We start from the raw sequence: 24,119 nt of genomic DNA on the forward strand, positions 1-24,119 counted from the left end.
GAGATGGGCACGTAATTCCGGCGTACCTTGACGTCGTTTGCACGCTGCTTCGGTCGGTTTGGGAACCAGATTTTCATCTCGTTCGTCCCGTTCGGTGGGCAGGATGTGAGCAAGGAAAGAAAAGTAAAAAAAAAGTAGTCCAGCAAGAAGGTCTCGTAAACGTACAGCGGGAAATTATTACCAAAGCCGGAGGTGGTGCGATTTTCACGCCAGTTGGGTACAAAAGTTTTTTTTCCTACCCGCAGGACACGTGCCGTATCGTGCCGATCGTGCAGGGCGATAAAGTGGTACCGATAAGCTTCGCATATGCCATCGGAGGTGTGATTTGATTGCTTGCGCGTATCTAATTCATGAGCTCATCGTCACCGGCAAGATTTAATCTGCAGTGGGGGATGAAAAAAGCAGCTCACTCCTTCTCGAGAAACTTCCCGAAGATAATAACGCTTGTGGTGCTCCGTTTTTTTGCAGGCGCGAAGCGTAAATGAAGGCAACTTTTAAAAGTGTGCCATTGAAACATCGCCCTCATTCCTAAGCTCGTTTCGGTGGATTAAAAACACCCCCAAAAAAGGTGCTAATTCCCCGTACAAATCCCCAAAGGACGCAACATCGTCGGGATTATCACGTTTCGCTCGTCCTTTGCACACTCCCACACACACAGCAACAAAACAATTAAAAGCTATTAAATACAGCAACAAAAGTGCCAAACGGTCGATAATTAGTGCATTTACTTTGCACGAAAGCTGGAAAACCGATTAACGCCTCCACACGCGGTTTTCCGGACGTTCTCCCGGTGGTTAGCTCGTGCGACCAAAAAACCGACGGGATCGATGACCAGGACTTCGGTCGACGATTCGTCCCGACGTGCCATTTGTGAGCATGCGCCATTATGGGCCGCTCGTACGCGAAATGCGTGTCTAATAAGCGTGTGCGTTCGGATCCGCGAAACCCCAGCCCGGCTGGTGTTGGTACGTACGGAGCTCCGGCTGGTTACTACTTTATCTAGTAGCACGTAGTCGGCAGACCTAGGTTTACTGTGGACCACAGGAAATTGCACACACCCACACAGGAGTGATACCACGTGGAATGCGATTGGGAAGCACTCTTTCTTTTTTTTTCTTTTTGTTCTGTGTCTCCCCTCAGACGATGGAATGGCCCTCTCTCTCTCTCTCTCTGATTGTTGCCTGCTAACCGCTTCCATCTGTAACCGGAAGCGTCCAATCGAGTCAGCAAGTTTAAGTTGCCACCAAGGCCCCCTTTTGTCCTGCGTGCCCCATCTCATGCCTGGTCAGAGCGTCATGAAGAATGCGTGAATTTTGAGTGCTGGCAGTTATCTGGCAGAGGCTAACCCGCGTACCAACGGTTGTCGGTGGTCGTGACCCTTTGAACGTCGGGACGCGTTGCGGTACGATCGGGTCGTGGTCGAGCTTCTGTCTATCGCTGTTGGCATGTGTGCGTTTGCTGTCCGCGGGAATTCGCTGCGTGGAGTCGCAGCAAACGCCGCGGGTTCGCCAGCGCCACCGTTATCAGTTGCACCGTTGACGTTTGTGCGGTCGGACACGGATCTTGCCGCCGGTCGTACGTGATCGATACTCGACGAGTTGGTATCCGCTTGGACGCGCGAGTTGGAGGTTTTTTCGCGCGCGTGCTGTGGCGCCATATTTTTTTTCCTTCTTCCGATTTGCATTCATTCGTGTGCCGTGGCCCAAACGGGGCTAACAAATGGACAGTGTTTGTGTGCGCGCGTGTTTGTGGATGCATACGAATGCTCTGGACCATCAGTGCCACACGACGTCAAGACAAAACTCAAGTGTCGGTGGATGCGCTTCTGCAACAAACTGCATTCGCGCTGACGCATGTACAATGCACCGGGCGCTCTTTCGGTTCGCGAGGCGCAAGAAAGAGAGAGAGAGAGAGAGTGCAATCTGTGCGTGAGTGTACGCTGCCTCGAGTGTGTGTGGGTGGGTGTGTGCGCGGATGCAAGTGCAAGAAGCCGTGTGGGTGTATAAACAACCACTCTTGTCGGATGCATTTAACCTCATTTCCATCCTCACATCGACGAGTGAAGAATGGACGTTAGACACCAGCCGCAAAGGAAGAAAAAGAGAGAGAAAACGAGAGAGAGAGCGAGAGAAGAAGTAAGTGCACACCATGTAAGCACCACCCTGTGGTCAGTGGAAGCTGCACCGACGCGGGGTGGTGTTCAATCCCCCTGAATAGAGCCGAAGAATCGGTCACATTTTGCATTCCCCGGAAACGGCGCGCAGATAAACACCCTCACTTCGGGGTGGTTTATTGTTTCACGCGGACTGTGAGTAAGCATTCCGCGTCTCGAGAGCCATTCGAGGTGAACAAAAAACAAAACAAAACAAAAAGGGAGAGAAAAAAAATGAACCCACCGATGGATTTCACACCAACCGATTGCATGCTCTATCGCCTGATCGCGTGCGCTTCTTTTTTGTTTTTATTTTCGTTCATCTCCCCCAATGGGCCATCTGCTTTGGTTTGTGGCTTTCTTCACCACACCGGATGGTCCGGAAGTCGGGCGAAAAAGCGAGAGCAAAACTGGCAGAAAGAAGAATGTATTGTGCAAACAATGCCCTCGCTGTTGGGGCAGGATAGAAGTGTTGTTTTTTTTTCTCTTCTCCGAAGAACTCCTTTCGAGCGTCGGAAAAGCATCCAACTAAGCGCCTCAATTTGCTCGCTGGTGCCGTATGAAATCCACCCCTTTTCGATACGTACATATATCATCCCGGTAATGGCCCGGTTCCAATGAACGGATAGCGGGATGTGGGCTAGAATTTCTGGAACCGCGGAGAAAAGCGATCGAGCTTCGAGCACACAAACCATGCGCTGGAAATGAAATAAATTCACGCACGCTCCGGCAAAATGGGGTCGGAAAAAGGGCAACGCAGTCTGAAAAGGAAGAAGAAGCGAACCATCCCACTCCTCCCACGCGATAATGGCACAAATGGCGCGAGAAGGACACGGCTGCCTCACCAGCCAAGGCCCTCGTGGGGTTTATTTCGAGGGAATGATTCACGGAGCGTTTTACGAGCGTCAACTCGGCTGTTCCGCTCAAATTACTTTATCATCATAATCCGACTTCTAATGGGTTGCCTTTTGTTTAAGCGTTGTTGTTTTTTTTTGTATTCTCCGGAAAGCCAACATCGAAGGGCCTCCCGGAACGAGCATGGGCCTTTTCCTTCACGCCTTCGACACTTAAAAGGTTTATTTTAATGCGACGAATGTGGCGATGTATGTTGCGCTCGCTTGCCCGCGAAAATATGTTGCCGACTCGTGACACACGCGCACACACACACCCACGGTCGGTTGTAACAGAACGGGGCGAGGGTTGTAATTTGAGCATGATAAAGCGGGACTGTTTATTAAGCAATTCAGTGAACAATTTTTGCGCTCACACGATTCGTCCACTCGCGCCGTTTCCCGTTTAAAATAGGCCAAAAGGGTTGCAGCGGGATCGGGTGTGCTTTCGGGGTGGTATTTTAATGCCTTCTTTCCGCTTCTTCATATTTTTTTTTCTTCTCCCTCTTTTTCAGGCTCCAAATCACACCAGACAGGCCCCCGGTGCTAGGTGGGAAGGTATGTAGCACCATGGTTTTACTGCTGACTGATAATTTAACCGCCCACCAACCAACCGGCGCCTAATGAGAAGTTTTGGCCATTTCGAGGCGGGGGATGATTTAAATTTCCACCCCAAGCGTCTGCAACGGATGGCCAGCAGACGCGATAAATTCTCGTCCTCGTGAGAGCGCCTCCATCCTGCCTTCATGGCTACTGCGATCGCTGCAATCGAAGAAGCCAGGCGGCAGGGTTCGTCCACCAAAAGTCCTTTCCATGGCATGCCGAGTTTTGCTGCCATTTTGTGGCGTGTGCGGGAGAAATTTTCCCACCCCCGAGAGGGAGCGGTTGGCTTTGAGGTCTCTTGGGGCCGCGACCACAACCGCAGCAGTCTGGTTGGCTAAAGCTCTGACCAATAGTCAGTGGGTTGCGTGTGAAGGCGTCGTTTAGAGCTGGCGCGCGTACCGGAACTGCTGCCGAACAGGACAGAGACATTTTAACCGAGAACTCTATCCCCGGGGGTCGAATAAACCGCGTGCCGTTTCTGTGTTTTTGAAGGCGGAGTCTCGCAGCTCGTGAAAAACTGTCTAATCGTAAAAGCAAGCAATATCCTGCCCGTGGAACGCGCAACGTGCGGAATTGGCCCAATGAAGAAGCTTTGGTTCGTTTGCAACCATCCCCGTTGCTAGGCAACGATGGATTGCCATCAACGCCTGCTAGCAACTGGTTCCTTGTCAACTAACAACGCTGACTGTTGAACCAGAGACCCACGTCACTATTTGTCAGCTTGTCTTGCTTTCGAACGGCGTGAACAGCGCACAAGCAGTTCTCCACGGAACGAAGCGGGAAAAAAAAGCCCACCCCTCCTTTGCGAATGGAAATTAGTCTCATTTTAAAACGCATGTTTCCCGGCCCGGTGTTTGATGTTCGGGTGAAGATCTCGTACGACGTCGGAACGTACGGGTGTGTGTGTGTGGCTAAAAAAAGGATACGCCTTAGCTGGCAGTATCGTGCTGCGATCTAAACGCTGTCAAATGGCACCACCGCCAGGCAGCATATGCGGGAACGGGTTTTGAATGGAGCCAGAATGATTCATTTTTTTTTTCGTTCGTTCCTGCCCAAACGGGGGGTTGCTTCCTAAATCGATGATAACCTTACGGGGTGACAACAGCTACTCAGCGCCAACGGGGGTTGGCTTTTTCACACACACACGGGCTTTTTTCCACACACACTCACACACGTGGGTGAGAGCAAAAAAAAAGAAAACCTTCACTTCCAACTCGTCAAGCGCCCGTCGATGAGCGGCTGAACGCTGACAGCGAGATAGTCTGGTAGGGAAGAAGGCTCCACCCTCCAACCACCCTCCCCCCACCCACCACCCCCTTCACCACCCGGTGCACGTCCTGCGCCGTCTAATCGCCTATCCCGTTTCCCTGGGCGGTGCCATCATCGCCGAAGGAAGTCCCCGGCATTTACATGCAAATGAATGTAAAGTCATGCTTATCGCTCTACAAACAGTGACGGCCCGTGCCCGTGGCCCCCTGCCCAAATGCCCCTGCCATTTGACCTCTGCCGTTCCGTGGCTCGGTTCCACTTTTTTTCGCTCTCTCTCTCTCTCTCCACTGCCCCTTGCTTCGTGGCTTCGTGGCTGTGCTTTTTTTTTGTTTCTTTCCGGCTTGCTTGCTTTCTTTTTTCATCGTCCCATCCGTCGCTGGCTGGCGTTTGCTTCCGTCGGCTGAAATTCCTCTAGCATAGTTAACTGAACGTGTGCATACACACACACACACCCTCCTGGTGGGGCTCTGAGCAAACAAACGCCTAGTTTCGAAGGCAGATGAGGAGCGTGCTAGGATGGTGGGAGAAGAAAAAAACAACATGTTGTCGCTATCAAATTTAGGAACCATTTGAACACGTACGAGCGAAGAGTGAAGGAGCAAAAAAAAAAAATAACGAGACTATTTCAAAAGTTTGCTAATGCGCTAGGAAAAACATGTATGCAATCGGATCGGCACCGTACGGTGGCAACCGAATGAATATTAAACGGGTGAAACCATCCGGCTCGTTCCCGTGAGTCGAGCCTGAAGGAAGAAGCGGCTTTTGGTGGTGTTAGCTGCCAGTTCTTTTCATTTTTTTTTCAACCCCCATCTTAACTTACCCTTTAACCGTGGCGCAGGAAAGAACGCCAAATGGGACCAGCACCCCCGGGGGTCCACGTTCAAATTCAATTCAGTTTCGTTTTTAATCGCTTCTCCCTTTTTTCAGATTAACCTTTTGCGATAAACACAACCATATCACGAGGTGTGCCCGTTTTGAGGCCAAATTTTGCGTTACTATTGGCCCCCTTTCGATACCGAATGCACCGACCCCCGATGCACCGTTGAGTGCATCTGCATTTGTGCCACCGCTCGTGCGCTTCATTTTGTGCATTAATTTCCTCATTATGCACTCGTAATTAAATTACCTCCGGAGACCGATCGAAGCGGGGCCAGGGGTTGATTGACGTACTTCCGTTTCATTTCGAGTCGAGCCGATGAGAGCCGTTTAAATTCCCACCCACCGCCCACCCAACCGGGAAACCCGGACTTGCGTGTGCAGCTCATTAAAATATGGAATTTGTTTGACCAGCTTTACACGCGTCCGGTTCTGGTACCGGTTGTTATCGGGGTGCGTTTGAATTGCTTTGATCGCGATGCTGGCTGCAAAATCCATGCTTTATTCAGCTCGTACGTGCAGTAGCGACTTTCGTGCTCCTTTTTAAAGAAGCTGTAAAGTTTGCTTTTGAATGCTGTAAAATAGATATTCCAACAGGACGTTTTTTTTTGTGTCACACAAAAACGTGCACCAGAAAAGTGAGCTAACGTCTCTGCCGCGCTTAAGCAACGAAACCAGGCTACGGATCAATAACGAGCGCAAAATCCGGAGTAGAACGTGAGTGCACCCAACCAGAGGGGAAAAAACCTGAAGGGACGAGGCCAACAACAGCAACAACAAAAAAAAACCGACCACCTTCACCTTTTTCTCGCACCAGCGTTTCAGAGCAACCGAACCACCCGGTTCGATGGAGGAAGGCAAAAGCAACAAACAAACAAATGAACGAAAGAAGAAGAACAAAAAAAAAGTGAACACTCATCTCTCCACAAACTCATGATGCCCGAACGGGAATCCGTGCCGTGGGGCACGCTTTTCCGGCTGAGCCCAGTTTGAATAGACACTAGTGCACTACCTTCTACCTTCCCTTCGGATGGCTTTTGCCTTTGCTACGCTTACGGTGCTGGGGGTGCTGGCTTCATTCCGTGCGACCGCTTTTCCCGCCGGTACGCAGAAGGCTTGACTTTGCTCGCTCACTTGCACCGTTCCGTGTGGGCGAACTACTGCCGTGGGATCGAGGGACAAAACCGGCTTGCCCTAATTAAAAAGTAAGCATCGAGAGTGCAAAGGACCCGGAGGCGGTGTTTGTGTGTTTGTATGGTTTCCTTTTCCAGCAGCGGGTGGGGGTGGGGGGGGGGTGGTTTGCAAGGGAGTAATAATGAAAAGCGTTTCGATCGTGGAATGCATCGAAAGAGGCTGTAGAATGTCGTGAAAACGGCACCGTACCGTACCGAGTGTCGCCGTCGACGACGAAGAAACAATGCCCATGACCGGGGGGGGTGACTGTGGGTGGAAAACGGAAAAACGTCATCCCCATCTTGTGAACCTGTGCGAAGGGAAGCGCAAAAAATAAAACAACTGCCATTCACTGGCGATGCAAAAAATAAAACCCCTGCACAAAACCAAGCGAGTGAAGAGTGAGAAAGGCAAAAAAGGAAAGAAATAGGGGGAAAAAAACGCCGTAAGAACGCTTGCGGGGTGGGTGGTATCCAAGCGAGCTTAAGGCGGGCTCAAAATTACATCCACTACTTTGAACTTCATTAAAATTGAATCCCAGCAATTACGCCCGAATTAAAAGCGCCCTTCGCACGAGCTGGGCGCCCTTCCCAGCAGGGAGGAAGGACTCGGAATTGACTTGCGAAAGGAAAGCGAACGCGCAAACTACTGACGCCTTCGACGTTCGCTGGAACTGAAAACTACCGACACCTACACAACAATTCGCTTGGCGGGTTACGTTTCAGGCTACCCTGTGCCGTTCGGATGGAATTTCAGTGGCCATTTGCCACTAATTGGCGAACAGTTTCCCATTTGCTGTTTGAAGGACTTTTTCGGCACCGATGCCGATTGGGAGGGCACGCAAGGATGCAAGTCTGCCGGCCCTCAGAATGCGCTCGCTTTGTGGTGGAATTAGTTTTTTACGCGCTGTGGTTTGTGGATCTTGTGGAAACGTTTAATTATAGCGCTGGCCAAGAAGCTGGCGCCATTTTGCACACGTGACGTTTCGAGGCACCCCAATCGCAGCCGGCTTTGGTTTCGTTTCCATCGAAACGCTCGATGTGCTCTTGTGTGAAATCATCATCACTTGCTGGTGTAATCTAGACTGAAAAATCTAAACCATGTAGCGATCGAAACCGACACGTCATCAAGGAACAAGGTGGCCGGAAAAGCGTCCAGATAATCTGCAAAACGAGAGAAAAAAAAGCCTTATCCCATCATCCGTCAACCGTCGCCTCGGGTTGAAAACGCACACCGTAGCATAATATTTGCTTCCGAGTACCCTTTTCTCTCGTCCACCCTGCAGCATCCTCTCGCTCTCTCTCTCTCCTTCTCTCACTCCCTCCCAACGCAGGGGGAAATTTAATTAACCCGAACATTGTTTGAATACTGACGCCTTGTCAATTATTTACAGTATCGATCGGTGGCCGGTTTCGCCAACGCAAAGCGCCAACAGCGAAAGGCGCCACCCTGAAATACGGGCGTGTGGCCGCAGTTTGACGCAAGGGTGATAAAATTAGACGCAGGACACCAGATAAGACTCCACCCCCCCTCCCGGGGGTGGGAGATGGAAAAAGGATGGGAAACGCTGAGCCAACAGGACGACGAAAAATGCCGTCCCTTAAGTGTGACATCACCATTTGACAGTCGAACGATTATCCTCCTCCCGGTCCGAGTGGTGAGGATTGGCGAACGTGGTGCAAAGTGGTGCTCATTTTTCTTCATCCCTTGCCGGCATTCGGGACATGGATCCTCCTCCTCCTCCTCCTCCCTCTCCCAGAAACGACCTCCACCGTCTGGGCCAAATGAAATGTGTACCCTGCGAAAAGGCTATTTGCACATCCTTGGCCTCCGCGGCGCTGGTCCAAATTCGTCTTATCGATCTCGTGTTCCGTTTCGTGTCCTTTTGTGTCACCTTTTTCGGGGGGGGGGGGGGTGGGGATGGACACTGGCAGGGGGTCGCTCACCCTGCGTTTCCAAGCGTTTATATCTTAATTGAATTTTTCTCCAACCCGCCCGATTGGCCCGATGCCATCCCAGGAAGGCAATGGGAGGCAAGAGATAAACGCACCCCGGGAAAAGCCGAACGTTGTAACTCACGTCAGCACACACACACACACGTATGTGGTGGGGGCGGCTTACAAGCGCGATAACGTATCGAGAGCGGGGTGGTCCCTCTTTAGAAAGGGCGACAAACGAGGGAAACTTTCATCGAGTCGAGGACGATTTATGTTCTTGTTTTCCCTGACCGCTCGACATGTACGACGGCGATGCTTGAGTGCGGCAATGGGCGACAACCCCTTTTGGCACCCCCGGGGTTGTAATTTCTTCACCGAGGCCCATCATTCGAGCCTCCCATCCTCCAACGAAAAAAAAAACGATAAGCGGAAAACTTCCGGTAGGCAGGCGAAAGGGTCTTCGGGCTTGATTAGGTGGCCAACCTGGGGGTGGTGTAATTTTCCGAGAAATCCCCGGTAGGTGATAGCGTGTTAGCGTGTAAAAAGGAACCCGATCGGAAAATGGGTCCACTTTCCTCTCGGATCGTCGGTTGTAGCGGGCCGCGATAGAACAGGCCACATTCGGGTTCTCTGTTTATCGATAAATTTTTCGCAATCGATTCCCATTTCGCCAGCACAGGACACCGACAATTAAGCGTGTCGTGCCGGAGACGTTACCTGTCAGAGCCATTGCTCTTTGCCGTCATTTAAACGGTCCTCTTTTCTATTTTTTTTTTTTGCTTACACACTCTTTCCCTCGCGAGGATCCGCCCAGAACTGGCGGACCATATGGCGGTCCAGGGAACCGGACTTCCTTTTCTTTGACCCATTCCTATCGCCACACGGCGGTGGGAGATCGATTTTTGTTTTGTTCCTGCTTTCACATCCGGATCCACCCGACCCAGGGGGTGGTGGAAATCGATAAGATACTGCACACACACACACGTGCACGTACGACATCGAACCCATTTACGATAATGGCGCGAACACGGGTGGGCAACGAAGCGAAGCCGCAAAAGTCCCACCCAATCGAAGGACTAAGGGGGTTGGGGTGGCGTTTTCGGGTGGGTGTGATAAGAAGCGTGGTGTGAGTGAAAAAGTGAAACCCAGCACCCGTGTGGTAGGATGCGTGTGTCCTTCCAGGCTCCGATCGGACGACGAATGGGCAAAGGATTCCGTTACGACTCCTTTTCCTCGCGTATCCTCGCGTGGCACCAGCAAAAAAAAGGGTCGGAGCGCATTTAAAAGCCACTGCTCTCGCCTCTACGATCACGTTGATGGAAGGTAAATTGACTTTTCGACGGATTAAACCACGTGTGTTGGGTCCTTCGGTAACGGACCAACGCCTTCTCATTCACTCTCTCTCTCTCTCTCGCTCTCTTGCTGGCCAGCAATTGCCGGATATCATTGCGCATTTTCCGCCCAACCGGTTGATTGGATGTTACGGGGCACTGGGAATCGTTTATCGGTTACTTCTTGGCCGAAATGACGACCGGGAAACAGCGGAAGGTCCTTTTTGAGGGCACAAAAGTGCGCTCGCAGTATTTGTTTGTTCGTCAATCGCCCGAACCGTTTAGCGTGAGGGAAAAGTTACACCCCCTTCAGTGGAGTGTGATGGCTCATCACGACGACACACACCCACACACACACACACGCTGTTCCGTTTGCTGGTGTCATGTCCACTCTCGCCCGAAAGGACCTCTTGCACGCGGGCACTGCTAATAATGGTGTACCGAAATAAAACGCCACCCTTCCGGCGTACGAGCTCATCATTCGCACGTCTAATGTGATGCGGTCTTTACACCGTCCGTTTGTTGGGACCACCACTGGGGAGGGGGTGGAGAGGGAGGTCCTTAGAGGCCGTGTTAAGGGTAGTTACACTAGCAACAGATGATCAACTCCGGTGAGGGTCGACCCCCGGCAAAAAGGGATACTAAAATTTTACGACAGCACAAACACTTTTATGGTGCGCCGTTCGCCCATCGCACTAAAAGATGGGTCCTTCTTGTCGGTTGGGGGTTTTTCCCGAGCGGGGGAGTTTCCATTTTGTAACGAACGGAACCGACACGTAAGCGGTTGGGAATGGTTTCGGGCTTCGGGCGGCTGGTCACTTTAAATCATCTCAATTTGCTGATCGGTACCACCCGAAATTGGGCACTTTTTCTGTGATTACTTTATTCAAATGCACTCTTTAGGAGGTTGGGTCCGTTTGGCCGTTAAGTAAATGTGATTAAATACAGTTCGCTTGTCGACCGCAAGGGGCGCTTGTTTATGGTGTCGAAAACAGCGCTCCAGATAATGCAATTCCATGTCCTAGGCGTGAAGATCCTCGACGGGCGCACTTGTTGCCCGTCGATGTCGATTGGATCAAGGACGAACGAACAATTTTGTGTGTTTGTGGGCTTTGGAAAATCCATCCCTCGATTCGCCGTGAATTCCTCGAACTGGGCCCCATTAAACCGTGACCGATTTTGCGTACACACGCTGTACGCTTGTGAGTTTCGAGTTCGCTTGTGAGTTTATTCTCTCTTGCAGCTCCAGGCGCAAATCGTAAAAGTATAAATTATTATTTTAATGTAAAATAAACAGCGCAAACGTGCGGCCAGACGGATCCACACGCAGCTCGGTCCACATTGGCCGCTCCAGGGCTCTGCAGCAGAACCGCTATGGCTACTGAGGTCGCTTACAAGAACCATATAACAGAAAGCCCACGGCTGCTTGGATGAGGCTGTTTTTTTTTATTCTCTTCGCTCGCTGTCGGCGTTTGCCGCAACCACAAGCATTCGCAACCGCCTGCTGCGATTCGGGCGTATTCCGGCACGGATTTATCACTGCGCGTTGGACAATCGAAACGCTCGGTAAAGTTGGCTCACGCAGGCAGGCAGGCAGGCAGTCAGGCAGGACTCCCAAGGACACGGAACGGTACGGGAAGTAATGGAGAGATGCGGAGAGAAGGGCATAAATGCCAATGTAAACATGGCCGGTTAAGTGTGCGCGGCCCTGCCATGGGGGTAAAAAAAAGGGTAAAGTAATGACGACGACGTGCGGAGTTTCATCATTTCCATCAACGAGATGGAAACTGCGGTGCAACCTTTGCTACTGCGCCCGGAAGGATGTACGGGGGTTCTTCCGCTGTCCCCCGTCCTCCATCTCTCTCTCTCTCTCTTTCCCAAGGACCTCCGGAGCGTATCAAATAACGAAATTGCAGATGATAACTTTCATCCCCGTGTGCCGACGGTTTTCCCGAGCCGTGAAGGGGATGTGGGATGTTTTTCTCCCGTTTGCGTTTCGTTGTTTGTGTGCGTGGTTTTATTTTTATATTTGCTTTCGCCTCATTTTTGCGTGCCACAAAATGTGTTTTCTTGCCCTCTGCCATTTGGTCCAGTCTCGGGTCTCTCTCTCTCTCTCTCTTATTCAAGCGACCGCACAGCACTGAAGAGGACCAGCTCTAGAAGGATGCAAATTCCGCAACTGCAAAATGTGATTGCGTTCGTGCAATCAGCTTTCCACGTTTTCCCGCTACCTTTTGCGGTGGTGGTGTAACAAACTTCCTCAAGTTGCTTGTGCACTCGGCATTTTCTCGAAGGACGTATTCTTTTTACGGGACTAATAATAATATGCCTTTATAGTTAACCCCATTCCGGAAAAAGCGTTTGTATAAAAAGGATACAACCAAAAACCGAATATTAAGCTAATTGCTATTTTTAAGCTTCTCAAAAAAAAAGATCCACCCATAATTACAATGTTCACCGGCTCGCAGAGCAAACTTTCATCGGTGACCACCAATTATGCACGAAATCCGTTTTCGATTGCCTTTGCGTACGTTGTGTGCTCAAACAAAAATGGATAAAAGTAGAGCTGTACAATATCGCACTGCTACCAAAGATTATAATTCCACTCCCTCGCACCCGGTTTTGTGTGCATTTATGTGTTCGTGCTTGCCCTCCTTTATTCCGACCGGATAACGCCGCTTGACATTTGGGCTGGTCACTCGGAATGATTTCATCCGACGCCGAATCGTTGCCGGGGGCGGAAGCGCCTCGTTACATGATCCATCGCGTCCATCAAGTTTGTGGGGGTGATCGGGAAGAGGGATGGAAGGGGAGAAGGTAAGGATAGGGGGTGGATAAACACACACACACGGACACACGAATGGATGGGGAGCAAATAAATCGAACAAACGCGGCGACAAAAAAGCTGCATGCTGATGAAAGCAAAAAGAGCAAAAATCCTGGCCCAGTGTTGTTGCTCCGTCAGTCTCTATCAGGCCACCGATGACGTGAGATTTTCCGCGTGCCACCCACCAAAACGAAACGCTGGTGGGAGTTTAATCATCGAACGCGAGTACACACGGGCGAAAATGCATCCCACTCGCCCCTAATGTGGAATGGGGAAAAACGTAGACAAAACGATGCGCGCCCAGGGTGGGGGGGGGGGGTTGGGCGAAAGAAGAAAACGTCAATAAAAACAAATAAACTCTGGCACACTACCCCCGTGTACGGGCACACACACACACAGTGATGCGCACACTCACGCAGCAGGCCGTGCCGTATCGCGCGGACATGCTGCGAACGGAACGAGAATTTTATTTATATTGTTTTAATCAACATCAATTTACTCTGTCGCTGAAGTATTCATTCAGTGATTGAATCCAGGGCCACCCGTGCCTGGTCTCCTTGCATCCTTCCCCCTTTTCCTGGGACTGGGGCCGCTGGGGGTCCAACGCTGGTGCTGCCGTTGATGTTGCTGCGGGCGATGATGACAACAAGTTGTGAGCCATGTTGGCCATGTCTTTGGTGTCGTATGTAGGGCGCACAGAGGACCATTTGGTTGGGGTGGATTTTTTTTTTGGTCTGTTTTGTTGGTTCCGGATTTTCATCATGTCCTGTGTTGCGTTCGCGTGGGGAACGAAGGTTAGGTTGTGCGCCAGGTTGGCCCAATGGCAAAAGCGCGGGCAAAAGCAGAACAACAACTCACCCATAAGAGGGGAAACGAGTGAGAGGATAGGGGTGTGCCTGTGGTAGCAATAAAATAAAAACAAATAAAACATAAACCACCACGAGCTGCAGGGGGTTTCGCGGGTGGATGCTACCCACAGCCCATCTGCAGCGACCATATGCTCGAAAAACGCGCCACCTCAACGTCCGGAATGCACTCAAAATTCTCCATTGTGTTGTGCGATTGTGGCACACGATTTGGGTGTAGTGTTTTTTTTCATTTCTCGCTGCTCCCATTTCGCCCACTGCAACTGGGTTGGCGTCACCGGCCGGCCGGCCAGCCTAGAGGGCTAACGGGATGAATTTTTCAAATGTAAATAATGCACGCAGCGCATGCTGCAGTCGTTATGAACATTGTGCAGAGTCGCTGGTCGCTGTTTCGGGATTAAAAATGCACACCATATAACCGCATCTTCTACCGAGTGCACGAATGCGCGCGATATCATCCTCCCAAACACACACACATACGGGCGCTCGCGCAGCCTACTATGCGTGTGGGAAGGTGTGCAAAGGAAAAGCCTGCTTGGATTGATTAATTTTGTACCAACCCCGGGTCAGCTTTTGACCATCAGCACGTGGGGAAATTGCATGTGTGAAAAATGAAACGCCCGATGCAATGGGACAGGCGAGTCAAACAAAATTCCCTCAACCGCTCACAATGGTTTTCCTCGAGGGAGCCCAAACGTAAGGGCCAACACCCACCCACCGTCAAAGGCGACACAGGTCCTTGTGATGGGGTGGCACCGAGCCGTAGCAAAAGTTGACGCAAATTAGTCGGCCAATTTTGCGATAATTGAATTGTTCCTTCCGTTCCGGTGACATCCCTGTGTGGGTGGTGGTCTGTCTGGTAAATCGGTCATAAATTTTCCCGATGCACCCGCTGGGGTTTTCCAAAGGCTGCCGTGTGGCGACTACTGGCGATTACCCGCAAACATAACCGCCCGAGGTCAACGTAACATAATCGACCTCACACCTACCGCGTGTGGGTGTGTGTGTGCACGTTAGAAGGCCTGTCACATTAGCGCATTTGCAGATGCAACGCGTGTACGGTGGCTTCATCTGCGGGATATTCGCCGGAGCATAAACATTTGTGGCGTTTTGCGAAACAACACACTCCAAGCACACACGCCCATAAAATGTTGCACCGCGTGGTAGTGTCGTTGGCGCGAGAGACCACTGGAAACGTAGAGGAAAGGGCCACATTTTGTGCTACCCGAAGCATAAAGCAATCGACATCACACCAACCGCCAACCAACGGGTGCCGGGGTTTTTCTCGCGCCGGACTTCGAGCAAACCGCTAATGCTTCTAATGCCAAGGGCGGACCGTTGCCGAGCATAAGAGCAGCCCGCATTTTTCGATTGCATCTCGCCTCTACCGTGTTCCGTGCCTCCGTGTTCTTCGGGTCTGCCGATTGCCTACAATGTGTTGCCGGAGATTGTTAACATATGCTGCCCACATTTCGACAAACCGCCCGAAGCCGAAATGGGCGCGCAACATGCTTTATGCGCTCTCGGGCTGGGCCAGTTCGAAGGGAGGGTGTTTCTTTTTTTTTTTTTTTGTTACCCATTCTTCCTTTGCTTCTTTTTGCAATGCGCTTCCCAACCCGGGTGGGTGTACCTACCTTCCTCTCAACTACGCTTTCCCAAGGGCCAGCTTATCGCTTCTGCTGTCTTTTCACGTGGTTCCTTCCCGGGAATCTCCGGGAATCCCTCATCCATGTGGCGCACACAAACGCACACACACACACACACACACGGCACAGCATATGTGGCCTGTGCGTGTGAGTATGGACCGTTGAGCGAAAATTCCGTCCGGCCTGGTTTGTTGGTTGGATTTTATTTCGCCATCCAACGCCCGTACCACCATCCGCCAGCCATCATCTGGTGTGCACATTTCCATGAGTCTTGTTCCGTTTTTTATTTTTCCCACCGACGCATCCATCCATCCGTCTCTCTTTCTCTCTCATTCACTCTTGGGTGAACGTGCGAAAGCAAACGATAAAACGCATTCCAGTGCAATATGATGGTCGAGACCAGTGAGTCAGCCAACCAACTGGGGCACCATTTTTCCTGCCCGCGTTTTCCACACGGCATTTTTTTTTCTTCTTTTCTTGCCGTGAGCATGAAACGCGCTTGGGGGAGGATGTGCATATTGAGCAACCACCCACTCACTCGCGCCCAGTGCAATGACGGATTGTCGGGAACTGAGCTTTCGAAGCAGGGATGAGTTCTGGGTGGATATGTATATATATTACATTTCCGATGATAATACCGCACTCGAGCGCATACTCGAGCTGTTGGGAGGAACCGGAGCGGTAAACGGTGCAACGGATTGCAAAACTTCCGCGCTTGAGGTGCTTCAATTAAAATAAAAAGAAAACCCCCCACGCCCACTGGCGAAAGGTAATATGTTGGGTATAAGTCTTCCACCATTACGCGGGTCGTATGATCGTTTAGCAACAAAAAAAAAAGAAATGCGAGCATAAAAAGCACAGCACCAAACCGCTTGCAGCTATCCAACGATCCACCGAAACCAATCGGTGGTGTGCAGACAACCGAGCGCAGTGAAAAACCCCCAAATCAACAAAAAATAAAAGAAGCAAAATCAGTGTGATACTGGCCAATATTGCGCACGTTCGCTTCATCGCGCCCACGATCAACGCCGCGCTCCTGCTAGTAATCCTGCAACTGCTGCAAAGAGACGTGGAAACACGTGCACATTTCGGGGCCAGTGGTCGGGGCCAATCTATGGCTGAGCTGTTTTCAATTTCCAAATATGCAAATACCGTCTGGCAACATGAAACAAACAAAAAAAGAAAACCAAAGTCACACCTAACACGGTGGCAGGCGTTTGGCGGCATGGGAAAGAAGTACATTTCGGTTCCGCAACGAGGGTTTCGGTGCCTCGGAGGAATCTAAAATCAATAACGTATATTTACTGTACTTCTAAACTGTCTGAACACACGGGCGGACCGCGTCGTGCGGGAGATGCTTCTTTGCACCGCCGGAATTCAACCGAAACGCGAATCACGATAGACAAATAAGGAGGGTGAACGAAAAAAAGCAAAAAAAGGGATGAACTCCGGCAGAACAGCATCGATTGCAGCAATGGAGAACCGAAGAAGAAGAGGAAGAGGAAGAAGAGACCCCTCAAAGAAGCCAAGATTGCATATCATTCGGGGGGAAAGATGCACAAAGACGTCCTGTGGCATTGCAGTTCCCGATGGGGAAAAAGGACCTCGAAATTGAAGGACACCGTGGTCGGTCGGCTACCGCAAGCAAATGAAATCGTTTGGAATGATGATCCAGAGTGTGTCTCTGCCAGGACGCAATCGCATGGTGTAATTGTGCAGGTGTGCCGTACAAGTTCGTTGGTGTCCTTTTTTTGTTAGCTCTCCATCTCCTCGAAGACATCCTCGTTTCAAGCGGGTAAAAACTCATATCCCGTATCGATCGCGATTCGCGGTAATGGGACGCGAGTTCCTTCACCCACACGGTCACATCACGACGATCAAAATCCAATCCGAAACGATTCCATCGAATCGGTGTTGGTACCCCCATGCTTGAAGGCTTATCTATCGGTTCGACCCTGTAATCGACCAGCCATTTAACCCACAGCCACAGCGTTGGCTTCTGCTAAATGAATAGTATCATTACGCACTAATAGCTCCCCACTCGACTTACGAGCACTCCGACGTTTGAGGTGCCGATTGCGAGCTCGAGGGGCTGGGAAAAACGGTCCATTTTATCCACATTCGTGCGCGTCCACCCACCGGGATGGGGCTGAAGCTGGCATGATTTTCAACCGACCGAGTTCGAGTCGAATTGCGTCTAATTAAATCCATTAAACTAATTGATCTCGCCATATCGGCGACGGTGGCGTTCGGTGGGTCCCTGATGTGTCTGGTGTGATAGCTGTAAGTGACTGTTTGACGAGCGCGTGTGCACATTCACAAACACGAGTTGGTGTTTTCATGCTGCCCGATCGCACCCTGCAAAAGCGAATGCCGTCACGGAAGGGGGTTTGATAAATTGAATCGTCTGTGTATACGCCATGAAGACGAGCTGCTGTGGTGTTTAAATAGAGCATCCAGTTATTGCTGTCACTGGTTACAAAACCCCCACGGAAGGGTGCAACAAAAAAAAGGGCACTGATTCACCAACGATCGTTCGATCGCCAAAGGCCACCTTCTTCCGGACAATGTAACACGCACTAGATGTGTTCGAAAAACACATCCTTGTAATCAATATCGTGAGCTGCTTTATGATAATTGATTGCCACCCTGTCCCATGGCTATTCTGGTTCACCATTTGTACCAGAACCTCCCTGATGTGGGCCTCCCTGAAGAGAGCGAGTCATTTCGCCCAAGGCCGTCCAGCAATCGGAGAAGCGAAAAATTAAACACTCCCGAAAGTGGAAATTATCGACTCGCCCATTTGGGTTTTGCAGAGCTGCAATCAAAAGATAATCTAAATTAGCCCACTAGCCCACCAACTGGCTCCGTGTCGCTTTTGCGCACGTTCGCGGCTGGACAAATACACATGCCAGGAATCCCTTTTTGGGTTCTATTTGCCAAATGCCTCGGCAATCGTGCCTCTTTTATCCATCCTCTAACCCATTGGCAAGGGGCGCCGGTGTGAACGGAATTATCAAATTTCCCATCACTGCCCACGCCCACCCCATCCAAAAAAAGGTCCCGTTGGGGCTTTCCGTTTGTAATTGTGCCTGTGCCCTTTGCGCCCCGAGGGCAACCCGTTCACGGTGGTGTTTGGTCAGCTCTTGCTCGTCCGAAAGCTGTTACATCGTAGCTGCCACTGTCCCGATGGGGGAGTGGAAAATAAAATGGAAGAAGAACCCAAACAGAACCCACCCCAGTTGCGGACACGTTTGTTGTGGGGTTGTGCTGATGTCCTTTTTTAGCACACGTGCCGCAAGCATGACGCCAAACTCGTGCGCCTCGGGGATTTCTCGCTTACGGGTGTGAATCTCTGCGGCCGGTGATCTTTTGGCCGAACCGAATCGTCACCAGGCTCCAGATTCCGGGACCAATGGAACTGGGGGGATGGCTCGAAATGGAATGTTTAATTTTCAAATTTGCTCACCTCAAGCGGCACCTCGGAGAAAAACCTCCCAGTGAGGGTTTGCTGCTGGCGCCCACATTTCGAGGCTGGAAAACGGTTTGAAAATGGACTGCCGAGTGTCGTTTCGGAGCTGCGGAATCCGCTCTAAGCCCTGCGGTTACCCACGCCCTGCAGAGATAATCTCCGCACAACGACGACGGCTCGATTTGGTCGGTGAGCAAACAAGAAAGAACGGGGAAAACCCAATCCTCTTTCACTCCCACCCGAGTGGTGGTGGTGGTGTTGATTCCGCTAATCAAGGGACGCGGGTCCGGAAAATGTGACCTGTCCGCAGGAGGGAAAGCATTCTGCTGCCCACTTTTGGTGGGCGCGTTCTTTTTGATATTTCATCCCGCGCGCATTCCATTTAACCGCTGTAACGATTTGAGCGTTGATTCCTGCGAGGGTGGAAAAACTGAAAATAATATCCACAATAATTGCCGCAACAGCGCCAATGCGAATGAGCCTGATTGTCTGTCAATTGCGGCGGTTAAGCAGGGGGCTTAATTAATGACTAATTGCTTCGCCCTACAACTCAACCATCCAGCGTAAACGTGATTGTTAACGTGAGTGGTAAACGAAAGCATGGCCTACTCAGCAGCCTCTCGTACCTGGAAAAAGGACGTGAAAATTTCTACCCTCACGGCCATTTACATGGGCTTCGTTCGAGGTGGCACAAAACTCAAGCAAACCAGTGCCCACGATTGTTTCAGTCATCGTTTTCGCCAACATTAATTGCATTCTCCCTAATGAGCTAATTAATTCTCCCGCCTAGACCAACCGCGTGACAACGACGTCGGCCCGTGCGACGGTGCGCTCCTTTTCCCAGCCTTAATTCGCCGCAATGGGCTGACAAAGCAAAATCAAATCAGAATTTAACAACACACACACACAAAAAATAATCACGCGTTCAAACAAACTGTGGCTTTAAACTTGAGCTGCTTCCTCCCAACGGGGGACCACGAATTCAATTGATTTGCCTTTCTGCTTGGGCGCGCGTGTGAAACTTATAGCCCCTCGGTAATCCTCCGGCTGGTCGGGCGAACTTTTTGCGAAACACAAAATCTTCCCCCTCAAATCTCCGGCAGCTTTTGCGAAATCTTTTATCAGCAATTAATGGACCCGGGATCCGGCCTTCCGACGCCGGGCCTTCCCACCAAAAGGACCTCGTTCTGGGAGCAAAGTTTTCCGCCCCGATTTCCCGGAGCTGCCATCGGAAGCTCCAATCCCTCCTGGGGGCGTAAATCCTCCGGCGAAACGAAACATCTGCTCTCGGTGTGACTGTGTCCCTTCACATCCGCCAGCACACCCATTGTCGGCGTACAAAATGGCACACGAAGTTTTAGCAAGTCGATGTCGACTTCGACATTCCGATTGTCTCCGGCGGCCACCGGCTGTCGGCGGCGCTTGGCTGACATGACTTTGGCTGCATCGCATCGCAAGTTTCGAAGACGAAAGACGCAGCTACAGGGGCCACGAAGGAAAGCCAGAGAAGTGCTCGAAAGTTCTCGAGAGTTCGAGCCACGTCGCAGTCAACCGTTGACTGGTGTGACTCCCGGTGCCCAGCGACCCAGGCCCAGGCCCGATGGCAATAGCAACAGCAGCAGCACTCCACGATACTGCGATACCCTTTGGCGGGCAGTAATTTCCAATTCTAATTTTCCCATCGCACCCAAAACCCCCAGACTGACCCTTGGACGTAATGGATGCCACCCTATCGACGGCCTTCGTGTCCGAGTGCGAGTTCCGGGGGCCTCGAGTACGGGAGTAACTTCTCTAAATAATCACCATCACGTCCGTGCTCGGGTCGCGCCCGGAACGGCACATATGGGTTGGCCGACGTCCGACGTCTTTGCTTGTGTGTCTTCTTCGGCCAGCTGCAACTTTCATTTGACCTCCCAGGACCCGGGCTGGCCCGCACTTACGGTTGCAAAATCTGAAACGCCTCAGTAACGTTTGATTGTTGCAATGTTGCAAACCGTTTGCCGTCCTGTCGGGACGAGCAGCGGCTCGTTTTGGGGTTGGTAAACAAATTAATTGTGTCCTGCCCGAAACCGTTGTCCGTTCCGGGGGAGCCCTCTGGCAGGTACACGCTTTGGGAGACACCCCCAATGCAGCCTCACAGCTCGAAAGAGACCCGACTTAAACACTAAGTGATACATCACCGAAATGATGCTCCTGCAGTGGTCTGGTCTCGTCTTCGTGGCCACCGAAGAGAGAAGAAACCTCCTGAGCCCAGGACAAAGCATATCGGCGTGCGGGCATTCGCAATGTGGTCTTTCCGGGGTCTGCTGCAGCCATTTTGGGGTCGGTCGCGCGACGGAAACTTACATCTGGCCCCCGGGGTTCGGTTTTGGTTAGCTTGCTCGGTTGGTTGGTTATTTTGTTTATGCAAATTAATTCGCATTTTCCGCAGCACGAGCGAAAGTTTTGCACCGTCACCGTCGGCGCGGTACAATGCACCGGGACCGGGTCGGGCGAGAGGCCAAAAATTATCTGTGTCGCAAAAATTGAGCACGCTTCCTGGGTTGCCACGGGAAGCAGCACCGAATGAAAGTTTTGCCATTCGCTAGGGCGAAACTTCCGCGTCCGGATGGACGGGTAGCGGTCGGATGTTTATCGGGTTTATTTATCACACCACGCGGTGTGGGTGGGGAAAATGGGAAAATAAGCACCCAGGCTTCGGACGGAGTGGCCACGTGGACGACGGCAAATTGAATCGATCGCAGTACAATATTCAATTTTGGTTTCGCGCGTTCGCCGCTCGAGGAAAATCAGTTCAAGTGGAAGTGATTTTGTGTTTCCCGCGGATCGAACGGAAACATTCAATCATACCGTTCGATTTGAAAGTGAATTTTCCATGGCCTACCGCGAAATCATTATGGCCTACCTATGGAGAGAGTGAGAGAGACAGAGAGAAAGCTAAAGAAAAAGATCAAATTACGCTACGAATCGTACTCAAATGCTTTGCTTGCTTGTCTCATTTCACCTCGAAGGATTTGCTTCCACTGTATTTTTTTTTGGAGGAATCTAAAAAACCTTCCTGAAATCTCCCCCCCCCTCCACGCGCTTCCACCTCTCCACGCAAACGAGCCATCAATATTTAAGAAAAAAGCCATTTTCTCTCGGATTAACGCTTCGACCGCCTGCGGCTTCATCATTCGCATCATCGGCAAACCGCGGGCATTGAGCGACCACCAATAAGGTGTCCTTTTTGCGGGATTTCATTGGAAAATAAGCCGCCTCCGCCGTCTCGAACATCCGCCCAACATACCCACCCCAGTTTTGGGGGATGGATTTTGCGGTTGACGTACCGCAGCCCGCTTCCATTTTCTTTAGCCGCGCGGCGAATTTCCCGCGAACAAAACCCCCCTAATCCTGATGGTCAGAATGAGTGTGTGGGGAGGAGGAGGAGTGAGGCGACCGGAAATGGTTTCCAAAAAATCGATCTCCTCACCAACGAGAGGAGGTTTTGCAAAGGACGTTAAGCTTCCTTTCCGTGGCTCGAAACCCGCGAAAAGCAACCTAAAGGCGTTGCTCATTCATACTTTTACTACTGTGCGGCCATTTTTCTTATGCTTCCCTTACCAAAGTCTCACGCGAAGTGTTTTGTTCGTTCGTTAAAGTCGTGCTCGACCTTCCCGCGGGAGCGTCATGATGGCGATAAATTATGCAACCAAGCGGAACGCTCGTTATGCGAAACAAATAGCAATTGATTTGCATTTTTGTCTCTCGTTGCAGATCGGGACCGAGTTACCTGAAACGGTACGGGTGACGCTGGCAGCTGACACCGGGTGCCCTTTGGAAGGATCCAGAAGGCAAGACACACACACACACACACACACGCACACCGGTAAGAACTGGCCGCGATTCAACGTCAGGTAAGTCAAGATGCTGCTGGCTTCACAAAGATGCACGAGAGCTGACCGCGTGGTCCTGTTGCTCACGATTCGCGGCGAACCAACGTTCGGTGTTGGTTTTATTTCTTTCTTTCTGTTTGATATTCTTTTTCTTTTGCTTTTTATTATTGTTGACTGCTACCAACCCACTCAACGCTTCTGTCGCGTCCACGTTGATGGTTTGCGCGAGAGCATTGACGCTAATGAAAATGTGATTACCGTTCAGGCGTAATCGAATGAACCGGGGCACTTAAATCTCCATTCAATCTGATTTGCTGCCACGCCCGTCCGGCAGGAGCAAACCATCCCTAGATGGCATTAATGACGGGCGGGAAATAAATCCCAACCAACTAATTCCCGAGCGAGAGGATGTGTGGGAGATTTTTATGAATGAAAAAAAAAATCGATGCCCTCAAACGTGCACCAAAACGAGCGTGGCTACTGGAAAAGTGATTTTAAACAGCACAGACATGCGTTCGTCACACGATTTTTCCTCGAAAAGGGGGTTTCACAAAAGCCTCCCCGTGCTTTTTGTATGATAAATGAGCAAACCGTAGCAAGCACGACGAGCAGCTCAGTTACAGCTTGCGTGGTTTGGAGAGCTGTTTAAACAGCACCACCAGCATCATCGTCTTTTGGCGCGATGTCAGCGCAACCAGGTTCGCCAGGATGTGTCCGTGTGGTCGACCCACGCGTCAAGCGCCGTGTCCGGGAAGATGTTGCATCTTTGATAGACCGCTGTCGCGTCTGCCCTCGGCGAGGGCCCGATTAGCGACAAGATTGAATGATAAATGGCTCGGTCAAGGGCCGGGACCGGATCGTCATCGTCGTCGTCCTGCAGGTACGGCGTACGGCATAATGAGTACGTGGAGTGTCGCGTCCCGTTTTTGCTTTTGCGCCTCCGATGATGAATGATGCTGAGCTTGGCAACACCGACTAGGGCGGAAATGCAGACTCTCCCCCACGCAAACGTTTAGGCTGGCCATGCCGGGAAAGAAAAGGAAGCTAATATTTTCCGGCACATAATTTAACCCAAACCCGGACCGTAGGTGACGCGAAGTAGTTAGCTTAATTTGCGGCCCCATTGTTTCCCGTTGGATACCTGGCTCGGAGGCCTTGCTCTATCTTCTCGGGGCATCCTCTGAGGTTCCGGTTCCGAACCC

At 51.1% G+C, this 24,119-nt stretch overlaps 1 long non-coding RNA gene across 1 annotated transcript; it reads left to right on the forward strand.

Moving 5' to 3' along the window:
- The first annotated feature begins 1,912 nt into the window (after nt 1-1,912).
- LOC128723162 (uncharacterized) lies at nt 1,913-22,902 on the forward strand. The gene is made up of 3 exons (XR_008410812.1): nt 1,913-2,135; nt 3,558-3,600; nt 22,799-22,902. It is a non-coding gene; the product is annotated as an uncharacterized LOC128723162 (long non-coding RNA).
- Nucleotides 22,903-24,119: the final 1,217 nt, after the last annotated feature.

The sequence above is a fragment of the Anopheles nili genome, chromosome 3 (genome assembly GCF_943737925.1).
Source record: "Anopheles nili chromosome 3, idAnoNiliSN_F5_01, whole genome shotgun sequence".
NCBI lineage: Eukaryota > Metazoa > Arthropoda > Insecta > Diptera > Culicidae > Anopheles > Anopheles nili.